General features: G+C 32.4%; 1 long non-coding RNA gene across 1 annotated transcript in view; it reads left to right on the top strand.

The window, feature by feature from the left end:
- Nucleotides 1-7,866, top strand: part of LOC111097208 — a 76,970-nt gene extending 69,104 nt beyond the window's left edge. The window contains exons 3-5 of the long non-coding RNA XR_005362844.1: nt 2,935-3,116; nt 6,016-6,129; nt 7,669-7,866. This is a non-coding gene — a long non-coding RNA (uncharacterized LOC111097208). The remainder of the gene's footprint in view (nt 1-2,934; nt 3,117-6,015; nt 6,130-7,668) is intronic.
- The last annotated feature ends 5,086 nt before the right edge of the window (nt 7,867-12,952 follow it).

Below are 12,952 nucleotides of genomic sequence, written 5' to 3'. Positions count from 1 at the left end.
CATAGCAGCTGTTTTCCCAGGTTCCGAAGATACCTCCTCTTCCGTGTTAATCTCTTTCTTGCCTTTCCTTGCCATTACACTGTATGAGCAAGAGATTGCTGATTATTTATCCCATATCCTTCCTCCTCCCCTTTCCATACAGAGAGCCTTGATTTTATTGAAGGTGGCAATCTACTCAGCTAAACTACTGTATTTTCTAGCTTCTGTGACCTCTCAGATGAAAGATCTAAGAGAAAGGCATTGAGTGGGGCTCTCAAGAGACTCTTTTTCTAGTTGTCTCTTTTTCTTCCTCTTCTTATGACTATCTCTAATGTGTTCTTGATATCTGAGCTTCAACAATCACCTTTTGAACTTGAACACAGAGGCCATGCTAAGTAAGGAGTAGCAGATAAAAAAAGTGGAATCTCCATGCAGTACCAGGCTTATTTTATTGAAAAACAAGATCTGAAATTATTTGAACTACTATCGTAAGATTTCTATTAGTAGGAATTTAACATAATCCCTACCTGATTTTCTACGTTTGTATTTATGCATAAAAATATTCTTTTTTCTCCATGGATTTTATACATATAAAAATGGAATTATATTGTGAAGAGACTTTTGTGGTTTTGCATACTCCATACTGACATTTTGAGATTCATTTAGCTCCTTATTCCTTGATTATATAAACAACAATTTACTTTCCACTTTATTGTTGATGGAGATGTGGGCCATGTCCAGATTTATTTTTACTACAAGAATGATACTATGTGCAATCTTTCATATATCTACTACACCACTTATGAAAGATTTTCTAGTATTTACTAGTCTTGGAATTCTTAGGTAATTTGATATGTGCATTTTTACATATATTTAGTAAAGAAAAATTCTTTTTCTTTCTGCCTTTATCTATTTAAACTATGGCTAGACATGAAAGAATTTCACTATTATTTTAATTAAATTTTGGTATTATTTTTTCTCTTTTTTGCCAGCATAGTGGATATGAAAATTTATCTCAGGATGTTATTTCATACATCTCAATTTCTAGTGAGATAATTTTTATCATATGTTTTTGCAAATAATGCTTCTATGAGATGACAGTTCTAACCATTTTTTCTATTTTTTATTGAAAACATTATTTTTATTAGTCTATAGCAATTATTTTATATTAAAATCTACATCAGTTATGAATTGTAAAAATATCTTTTTATGGCATCCCTACTTACTATTTTCAGTATAATGTAGTTGAACATATCAATCTTCTGCTTTATGATTTGTTGTTTTATTTTATGTCTTGTTTAGAAATTATCCTCCAACCACAATTAACTAGTGTAAGTCTATAATTAGTCTGAAATTAAATATAGGTGAAGTGCCAGGAAGAGATCAAATTTCTTTTTGTAAGTATATGGGGAATCAATTTTCCCAGCTCCATATATTTATACTTCTCCACACTGATCTGAAATCTGAAATACCAGCTATTTCATTAAACTTACATTAAATTTACAGAGAATTTTGATTATTTTCTTGGATCTCTATTCTATTCACTTAATTTTCTATTCCTGCACAATAGCACATGAACCTAAGTATGGCAGTTTCATAATTAGCATAAGCAATTAAAATTCCCCTTCCTTGTTCCCTCCAAAATTTAGTTATTTTTATTGTTAGCTATTTTTGATTATTGGATCTTCATATAAGTTATAGAATCAGCTTGTCATAAGATTTCATGAAAATCTCATTTATGAGTCTGAAATTGCATTGCATGTATAGGTGGATTTGGGGAATATTAACATTTTAATGATATTAAATTTTCCTTTATAAATATAGTGTGCCACTTCAGTATTTACATCTTTTAAAAATATTGACTTTCAAGACACTTTTATTCATGAAGATATTTTATATTCATCTAAGGTCTTTTAAATTTTTGTTGCATTTTCTTGGTTTTGATTGGTTTTATTTGCAGGTGCTTAAAACTGTGTATATAGCTGGTGCCTAAAACTGCAATGTTAAGGAGAACAAGAGGCATCAAATATATTTTTCGTTACTGACTGAAGTACTACTTTTTAGTATTTTAATGCACTGAGACTGCTATAATTTTTAGTTATCTTTTCCAGGTGAAGCAAGTTGCATTTGATTTCTAGTGGGATAGATTTTTTTTTTAAGTATGTGTGAATACTTTGCATAAGAACTGCATGTTCAATATTGAGATTGGCCTATGATATTCTTCTTTTACCTAGCCTGTCAGGCTGTTACCAATGTTTCACAAGCCTGACAAAATGAATTGTGGAGTTTTTGTGGTTATTATTGTTGCTGTTTTCTCATGAGAAAAAAAATGCTTTATTGGAGATATCTGTTCTTTGAATATTTGATAAAGACCAGATAAAAATCTCTGAGTAAATTTTTTGATGATATGTGTAATATTTACATTTCTAAAATTCATTAGAATGATGCCATAAAAATAATTCCTATACAAAATTTGGATATAAATATACGTTATTACCATATACATTTTTATTCCTGAGTTAGCTTAAATTTTAGTTTTGACATTATTCCCTTCTCTGAGATCTGTGGTTCTGATCAGTATCCTACTGCTGTCATTCCACCTGCTTGCAGCCTACTGTAATATTTAACCTGAGCCTGTCTCTCTTACAAGCGTTCTGGTTTCAGATATGTTCTGGTTCTAATAAAAGTAACTTGCTCCAAATAATCTCTATGTAAGCAAATCTTTATTACTGTTTTGGGGAGTATCTATTTTGATAAATATTGTGAAATAGAAGGCAAAAATGCTATGGGTAAAGAAAGAGATTCCATCCATCATACTGTAAAATCTAGCTTCATTTTATAAATAATATAATAGGTTTATTAATAATTGAATTGATAAGTGGCTGACAATGGCTTATAGTGGTAGCCTTTCCAGAAAATATATTTAAATTTTAACTGTCTTCTTTAAAACTTTAGGGCTGGCATTTATGCACTAAGTCAGTGAGAATGTATTTGGAGACTGAAAAGTCCTGGCAGTCTTCAAATGGCAACCTGTATCAAGTGGTCTGATCTGCATGTCAGGAAATACCTACATAGTCAGCAAGTTCCCTAGTGAAATCTGCAACTGAGTTTCCAATTTAAAACAGAGGGTTTTAAAGGTGAGCAGCATATAAAATCATAAATTGTTACTTTGCTTCCTAGTTCAGGGTTTTAGAACCTGTTTTCACCATGCTGAATATAGCTGATTAATAAAGGAATTGTGACTGCCACTTAGAGAAGCCTGTTATTGTCCATTTTGGCTTGAAGTTAAAATGCTGTCATTGTAAAGCATTGACACAGATTTATATCTACCACACAAAATATAATTCCCTTACAAAAGATTTGTTTGCTGATTGCCATTTTAATCATGGTTGTGTTTCCTATTTGATGATGGCAGATGCAGAATTAACCAGGAAAAGAGATATTGTAGTAGTTGAGAGCACATAGGGTCACATTGTGGGACCCAGGAAATTTAACAAAAATCCCCTACCCCTGGACAAGCAGAGCAGGACTAACTCCATTTTGTGCTGCACCTGCCACCTCCTGTATGACCCCCACATGACCTGCTTATTGCTTAAGACGCTGCCCCACTCTAGTCAAGCCGCTGGGCACACCCTTATCAGAAATCGGCTCATAAAAATGTAACCCCGCCTTGTGCCCGCCAAAACTGCACACCAATTCTGACCAGAGTGATAGGCCAGTTCAAATGGTCACTCTAGGGTAAATTGTGATTCAATTGGCCACCTGTGTGCAGACCAACATGACTGTGCAACTTCCAAGTGTGTTATAATCCCATTGGCCATTGGCCCCTATAAAGCAGCTAAGCCTCTTAGCCTCGGGGTCCAAGTCCCTGCTCCACTGTGTCGGGTATACTTGGACCCAAGCTCGAGCTTGTAAATAAACCCTCGTGTGTTTGCACCGGTGTCAGCTCTTTGGTGGTTTCTCTGATTCGCAATCTTGGGCACAACAACATTCTCTGAGTTTTCTGATCTGCAGATTTGGTTTTATTCTTAGCACTAACCTCAGAGAATCTACTACATCAATATTAGCCCTGAAGATATCTTTCATATATTGACATACTATATTGATGTGTTTTCTACTCTTATTTTTATAATTGTGATTATTATTGACATTATTATTCATTAATACAAAAAATTATGTATGAATCTGTATATATTTAAAGGGTTGTAAGGTAATGAGCATATACTAAAATTACAAGAGGATAAAATGTGCAAAACCAGTTTCATGTATACATTTATATCCCCTGGTTTTTCCTAGTAGTTAAGAGCTCATTCTTGCAAATCTATCTGTGTTCCAGTACCAGTTATTCCATTTCTTAGAAATATATTCTAACATTAGCATGAAAGTTTACTTCCACTGAGTTTCCTCATCTGTTAAATGATGATAATAATAGCACCAGTCTCACTGGTTGCAGATGAGATCTTTTAAATGAATGCATATAGAATATTTAGAACACTATATAGCACACAGCAAGTGCTCAATACACCAAAATCAATTTCTAGTGTGTATGTGCATTTATATAATATTTAGCAACATCCCCATATGCATTTTAAAAGCTCCAAAGAAGGACAGTAAAAATATTAACCAGGAAATATGCACATATAGGTATTTCAAATGTATTATTTTATTTTAGATAGGAACTAATGATATAAATTAGAACTCTGCATACAAGCTAATAGAAAATCTGCCTCACCAATCTCAGTGGCTCAACATAATTTATCACTAACCATTTCACAGCTCAGTGAGATTGGAAGTTATGGTAAGGGGTCCTCTCCATGAAATTATTAAGAGATTTCGTTTATTCACCCTTGGATTATCACCATCCTTTATGTTCCCATCCAAGATTACACTAGAAAAGGAAAGAATGGGACAGGATTCTGTGTGGGATGTATTTATAGGCCAAGCCTGGGGTGGCTTATAACACTTTTGGTTATATTACATTGGCCAGAGCTAGATACTGAAAAATATGTCTTTCCCTGTCTTCAGGAGGAAAATAAAATGAATGCCATGTGTTCATCACATTTCTGTTTAAATATTAAAGTTTCATTTCAAACTTCATATCAGTTTTTCTTCAATCACTCTTGTCATCTAATATTACTGAAGCGTGTAAAGACAACTACATAATACCAATATAAAATATTGATCAATAAGAAGTGGTAATGAACAGGTTAATGTAAATCATGAATCTCTAAATTATATTAATGATAAGCTATTTATTATCATAGCTGTCATTTAACCAGTAATAAGGACTTCTGAAGCTTTGTTTTTGGAACTAACATTGCATATTAGGATTCTGGAAATTAACTAACAGAAAATCTGCTGGCAGTCCTCATTTGTTTTCTATACTTTTATTGTTCTGGCAAGTGATTGCTCTATAAAATAATCATTTCAATAAATATGTTATCATATACAATAATTTCTTCTAAGTATGCCATATGCAAAAGGTAATGATTGAAAAACCCATAGCTGACTTTTTATAATGCTACTCTTCACAAGAATAAACAGTGGCTGCCATATAAAGCTAAGTGTCACAATTATTTTCCTATGCAGTAGTTCTATCAGTTTACAATATTTATCCAGAAGCACAGAGGATGAGCCATACATAATGTCTGCATTCTACTGTGAAACATCTGTAAAGTACATTTATCTGAGGGAACTTTTTTCTCTAATTTTCTTCAACTTTTACTTTCTAATGATAATTTCAATAAATTTAGTGAGGCATAATTAATACATCATGATATTCATCCATAATTATTCTCAATTCAATAAATTTTCATTATTTATAACTAATTTTAGAGTTTTATAGAGTTGTATAATCACCAGAGGCCCCTTTTAAAGCATTTTCATCACCCTCAAATAATTCCAGTAAGCCTGTTTGGAGCCCGTTCCCATTCTCACCCTCAGTCCCAGGTCATCACAGATTTCTGTTTAAATTTGTCTGCTCTGAATATTTCACATAATTGAAATAATATAATATCTTATTTCCCATCCCTTAAGTGTGGTTTGCACACAATGATTTCTTCCGAAGAGGGAAGTGTGAAAAGAGTAAATTTACTGCAGAGAAACCAGACAAACACTATTTTAGCCAGGTGATCAAGGTCAACAACATTGGTAAGTCATGTTAGGATATATACTCTCGAAATACTGTGCTTTAAATAGCATTTTATCTCTGTGTTCTTCTGTCCAAAAACACAGAATTCCAACCTGATTTAAAAAAAAAGTAAGTCCCAATTTGAAGATAGACTACAAAATATCTAACCATTACACCTCAAAACTATCAAGGCATCAAAACCAAGAAAATTCTGAGCCTAGGAAGACATGACAACTAAATGTAATATAGTATCCTTGAGGGGATATCTGGAATAGAAAAGGAATTTTAAGTAAAAATGAAAGCAATCTAAATAAAGTCTGAACTTTAATTAATAATTATGTATTAACACCAGTTCCTTAGTCATGACAAATGTACCATAGTAGTAAGATATTAATAGGAGAAACTGGGTGTGAGATCTGCAGGAACTTTATATTGTCATAACATTTCTTCTGTAAATCTAAAAATATCCTAAAACTAATTGAATAGAAATACAATTTAACACTATGCTATGGATAAGAAATTGACTTAAGTCACAACATATTTATGTGAAACTAATATTATACTGCACTGCATATTAGCTAACTGGAATTTAAATGATAACTTAAAAAACCAAGTATCTAAGGGCACCTGGGTGGCTCAGTCCATTAAGAGTCTGCATTCGGCTCAGATTATGATCTTAGGGTCTTGGGATCAAGCCACTGGTAGGGCTCCTTGCTCAACTGGGAGTCTGTTTCTCCCTCTCCCTCTGCTTTTCCCTGACACCCCCCACCACAAGCTCATGCTATCTCTCATAAATAAATAAATAAATAAATAAATAAATAAATAAATAAATCTTTTAAAGATATATAAAAGAATGGAAAAAGATGTATCAGACAAACCATAATAAAATGAAAAACAGGAGTGGATATTTATAGCAGCTAAAGTAGATTTCAGAGCAAAGAAATTACTAGAGTTAGATGGACATTACATAATGAGCAAAAGGATCACTCTATCAAGAATCAAAACAATATATTCGGTTTTGTGCTCACACAAGCCTTCTTGGGCTTTTTATGTCCAACTATACAAAACCCTCCTTCTCTATCTAGGGAACGTACATTAAAACCCTAAAGCTTCACTTGCCTTTTTCCTATTCCTGTAACAGCCATTTTCTTCTAGAACTGTCACACTCTTCAAATTTACTCAGGTCATATTTTTAGGTTACATCAATATCCAAACAGATAACCCTTCAAAGATTCAGTCAGAGTGCACTCAGTACCTTGTGCTCCATTAAAAAAAAAAAAAAATCCTATTATCTATATCTGAATGCTAGAGATCTTTTGTTTGCTGTGCAAATTTAAAAATGTTCACTTTGGGGGTCCTTGGGTAGCTCAGTGTCCAACTCCTGGTTTTAGCTCAGGTCATGATCTTAGGGTCATGAGATTGAGCCCCACATGGGGCTCCGCACTGGGTGCGGAGCCTGCTCAAAATTATAAATAAATGAATAAATAAATGAATAAATAAATAAATAAATAAATAAATAAGCATTAAATATATTTACTCTGTTTATTCTTTCCCTCCAGGTTCTATAAACTCTTCCTCTCTGGATCTCCAAGTGAGTTGTTACTAATCCCCTCATTATTACACAATCCCTTATGTTTTCTCTATACTCACATTTTTACAAACAAGACCTCAAGCTATTTCAGTTCCATTGTGCTCCCTGTTTGCTATTGGCCCTCTCACTGATAAAAATCACTTACCCATATTTCACTTGTATCAATAAATACAACCAATCTATTATTTCAATTTTGAGTATCAGCATTGTATCACCCATGTTCACTATTTCTATTACCCTACCAAGAAAGTCTTCAAATTCAGCTCAACCAATAATACAATGAAACTTAGACTTTTTAATAATTCCTCCACCCCTTCATATGTTCACTTCCCTTTCAACATAGCTGAGATTCAAATAACCATTATTGTAACCACACACTAGCATTAACCTTCAATGCTCCTCATTTTACTCACCTGGGGAAAAACCCAATTCTGTGTTTATCAGCTTCTACATGCAAATGAATGTGGCTGAAGAAAATCACACAAATTTGCTGCCAGGTCTCGCCTTAAATTCTGGGCTATAAATTTCAAATGGGCACTTTAACATACGAAGGAATGTGTTGTGTATCCCTAATCCATTCATTTGCTATCTCTTCTAGATGGCACTTTCTCGGTTTCTTTCTCCTCAAACCACCAATACCTCTCCACATTCATATTCTCAACTGATAACTCTTTCCAAAGTCACTGAGAAGATGGAAACAATCAGGAGAACTTCCATATGCTCTGAGTGTCGTATCTCCCTACCAACATAACTGAATTTGTTCCCATATTTTCTGTCCTCTCTTCTCACAAAAACTGTCATCCATTTAAAGTAAAGTGAACCCTCCACTTGTGTGTTAGATCCTACTCCCTTTCATATAGGATAGAATATTGAACCAAGAATTATGCTCTTTTCCTGTATGTTGGTTACCTGACCTCTAAAGCTTTCTGTGAGCAAACAAGTAAATATTGTGTGAGTGAGGTCACTGATAATTTGATTATATATATCACAGCATAGCCAGCCTTGACTAAGTATTTTCCTGAAATCATTACAATAACCTAACAGATATTCATGATCTAGCCTTCTGCTAGCTAAAGAGAAGTAAAGACTTCACCTCCTGCTACACCTACCCTTCTTCCTACTCCTCCTACTGCTTCTGAAGACTATTCTGTAATATGAGCATTTTTGATATTCCTCTGCCATGCCAGGAACTATCTGATTCAGGGTCTTTGCACGTTTCTCTCTGCCAGAATTTTTTTTTTTTCATGTGAACAAATGAACTCCAGGTCTCTCCTTAAGTGAAGCCTTTTCAAACACTATACATCAATCATTTCCACATCAATATTTCCTATCCAACTTTTATTTTTTTCCCATAGACTTAACACTCATCATAGGTTATATATTAACTTTTTATTTGTTTATAATCTATACACTTATATTAGAAAATAAGTTTAATGGAGGCAAGGATTTAATTTTTTTTATTGATATAACCAAAGAATTCATATCAGCCCTGGAAGTATGTGGTCCTCTAAAAATTGAGTCATTGGATCAGCACCCTATTGGAAGTCAATCGATTCCAGAAGAGCTGATGATATTTAATCAGATTTTATACCTTTATAAAATATTACTAGGTAAAATACAAATTGTTCCCAAGATTTTTGAGTTTGATTGATTTCACTGTGATTTGCTTGGTGAAGAAGGTATTTTCCGCATAGAAATAGAAAATAACATCAAAATTAACACTAGACTTCCATTTTCTGCTTCCATTTTTGTCAGCAGAACCTTTTCATCAGTGATATAAAACAACATACACATCCTTCTTATTCCATGCTTAGGGCTTCCATCTACTTTTAATTTTTTAGGTGAAAATAATTTTCATTCTTCAACTGTGAGCAACTTAACCATCTCCATAGATATTTTGTCATACTTCTCAAGGAAATGCATTTTAAGATTTTTCAGTTCTACCTCAGTGTTAATAAATTTCCTCCTAAAAAATAACTATGCCTTCCTTAAAAAATGCCTTGTCCCAGGTGTTAGGAAAATAAACAATCATTCTCTCTCTGTCTCTTTCTGTATATGGTTCTTATTCTTCTATTTATCAGGCTATATGAATATATGTATGTCATTTTATTTGTTTATCTATCTGCTTATTTTTCTCTCTATCCATACCTCTCTCTCTGTATCTGTTATCTGTAGATCTCTGCCTGTCTGTCCATAAATCTATCTTCTTGTCTATTGATCTGTATGACTTTCTATCATCTATTTCTGTCCATCTGTCCACCTATATACCTACTTCTTAATATATATTTGTATGTGTGTTTATCTATGCATATAACTGCCTTTTGTATCTTTCTATCATCTATTATCTATGATCTATCTATTATCTATCTATCTATCTATCTATCTATCTATCTATCTATCTATCATCTATCATCTATTTATCTATTACCTCTCTGTACCTTTGTCTTTGTATCTGTTTATCTGTGATCTGGCTTTCTATCTGCCTATCTTTCTATTTGATTATGATGCTTTTAGTGGAATCACTAAATCAAAAGGTATGTAAATATATCATGCTTAAAACTAGTTACATGTTTTGATTTGTATGAATTTAACAAAATGCACCTAACTGTTCTATTGTTCTTAAGCATTTAAGTTGTTTTTTGGAATGCCTGGGTGGTTCAGTGGTTGAGCATCTGCCTTCAACTCAGGGCATGATACTGGGGACTGGGATCCAGTCCCTTATCAGACTCCCTGTGGAGAGCCTGCTTTTCCCTCTGTCTATGTCTATGCCTCCCTCTCTGTGTCTCTCATGAATAAATAATAAATAAATAAAATCTTTTTTAAAAAGTTGTTTTTTAATATCTGAAATAACATGGCATTGGAGATCTTAGAATTCCACTTGAATCAATCTTATGAAAATATATTGATTTACAAAGATAATTTTAATATAATGGAATGCGCTTGCTTTTAAATATTAAAAATGATTCAAATTAGAATGCATAATCAATTCTTTCAATAATCCCACCCCTGAGAAATGACCTATTCAATGTTTTTCCACATTTTTGATTCTTTGACATGACATTATTTTCAGAAAAGTTTCATTGAAGATTAAGTGCTATTAAGTTCCTTGAGAGAAGCAATATTTTATATACTCAAAAATTGTTAATGGTTATACATGGGTTGATTATTTACTAGAAGTCAACAATTGATGACCAACAATTGACGACTCAGTTTTTATGTGGAAGAAAATAGATATTAGTCAAGCAAAATGCTGAAGTAGACACAAATTTCATAACATTTGTGACATGTTAATATTAAACATTTTCCAGTTTATTCAAAGTTAAACTTTAAATATAGCTATATTATATCACTGGAAAATCCACTGAAAATGTAATGTTAAGTTGTTCACATTTTTATAGCTAAAATGAAGAATTATGAGTTTGATGCCAATTCCATTAGGCAAACTAGTAACATACCAATGACCCCCACCAGAGTGAGTTGATTAAAGAATGAACGCCATCTCCTAGAAAGAGTATTAATTATGCACAAAGGGCTTCTTTTCTGCCTTAACCTATTGTAAATTTTTAATTAATTACCTGAATGAGAACATATTTGATATGCTTGTAAAACGATGAGAGTTGATGACAAAATTAGCATCAAATTCAGTCTGTGTAATGGGATAAATTTATAAGATTTAATTTAAAAGCAATGCATGTAAATATTTGGACATTTATTCTTAAATGTAATGGTAAAATCTCAAAAGAGATTAATCTGAAAAGACATAATCATTTAAATATATTATTTAATAATCATTTAAATAATCATTTAAATCATTTTTATATCATTTAAATAATCATTTAAATATATCATTAAAATTATATATTCAACAATTTTCTAGTTTATTTTATAATATGTATAGTGTACCCATTATGTACTAAACATTGATAGGACAATAGCCTAATATGGTTACTAGCATGGAAATTGTGGATTAATCCATAGTCCAATTACCCATAAATAATGGTATATAGATGACCAAATAGATAACACATTCCAAGTAGATTTTTAAAATATTCTAAGATATTGAGATGTCATCACAGGAGTTATATAAATTTAGGTCATCAAAAACTAGTTTCCTTGAATTCAAGGAACTTACAAGAGAACTGACTAAAGACATTCAGTGATTTATTTGAACTCTTTTCTTTGAGGGAACATTAAAAGAATTAACTATTTGGGGATCCCTGGGTGGCACAGCGGTTTGGCGCCTGCCTTTGGCCCAGGGCGCGATCCTGGAGATCCGGATCGAATCCCACGTCAGGCTCCCGGTGCATGCAGCCTGCTTCTCCCTCTGCATGTGTCTCTGCCTCTCTCTCTCTCACTGTGTGCCTATTGTGAATAAATAAAAATAAAAAAAAAAAAACAATGAAGAATTAACTATTTGTCTGGAGAAATCAGATAGGAAAACTCTCCAAAATTTGAACTTCCCATATCAATAAAAAAAAAAAGTAAATAGACTTGTTCTCAAGAATATAATTATCAACAGAAAAATGTTGATAAATGCTGAAGATATTGATTTCATAAAAAGAATTGACTGATAATTTTTTCCTTAAAAACTAAATTGGCCTCACTTATAAAGTGTAAGAAGAAATATTTTGTTTTGTTTGCTACTAATGAAATATAATCTAAATTATCCTGTTTGAAAGTGAAGGGACAAAAGATCAGATTCTAATTTGTCCAATATCTAATCAGAAAATAATAAGGATGTTAAACACCAATGGATATTGATTTTAATACAAAAATATGCTATTTTAAAATTAAAAAATAAAAAGATGAATTAAGGACAACATCAACGTGCTATTTCCAGAAGTATATATCTAATTATCTTAAAAAAAATTCTCCTGAGGACAAAAAATTTTAGATTAAAATATATTTTAATTTTTAAGCTTATAAACTCTGTTGGTCAGTTATATTCTCCTGGAAGTTTTTGATAACCCACCATGGGTTTTCTCTTGCTGATATCTAAAGCAAACTCTATCAAAATACTTGTCATACTGAATTGAAGCTCTGCTTACTCATTCCTGTAGACTGAACTGATGCAAGGCAGAGAGCATAATTCATTATTAATTCCTCAGTGTTTACAACAGTAGCATATTATAAATGCCTAATAAATGATTTCTGAATGAGAAATACACTTCTGTCCTCTTGTTATTTTTATAGCATCCTTGAACAGTCACCTACATCAATCATGCAAATTCTTATTACATTTTTCAATATAT

Source organism: Canis lupus, chromosome 8 (genome assembly GCF_011100685.1).
Source record: "Canis lupus familiaris isolate Mischka breed German Shepherd chromosome 8, alternate assembly UU_Cfam_GSD_1.0, whole genome shotgun sequence".
In the NCBI taxonomy this organism is placed as follows: Eukaryota; Metazoa; Chordata; class Mammalia; order Carnivora; family Canidae; genus Canis; species Canis lupus.
This window is presented reverse-complemented; position numbering and strand designations above follow the sequence as displayed.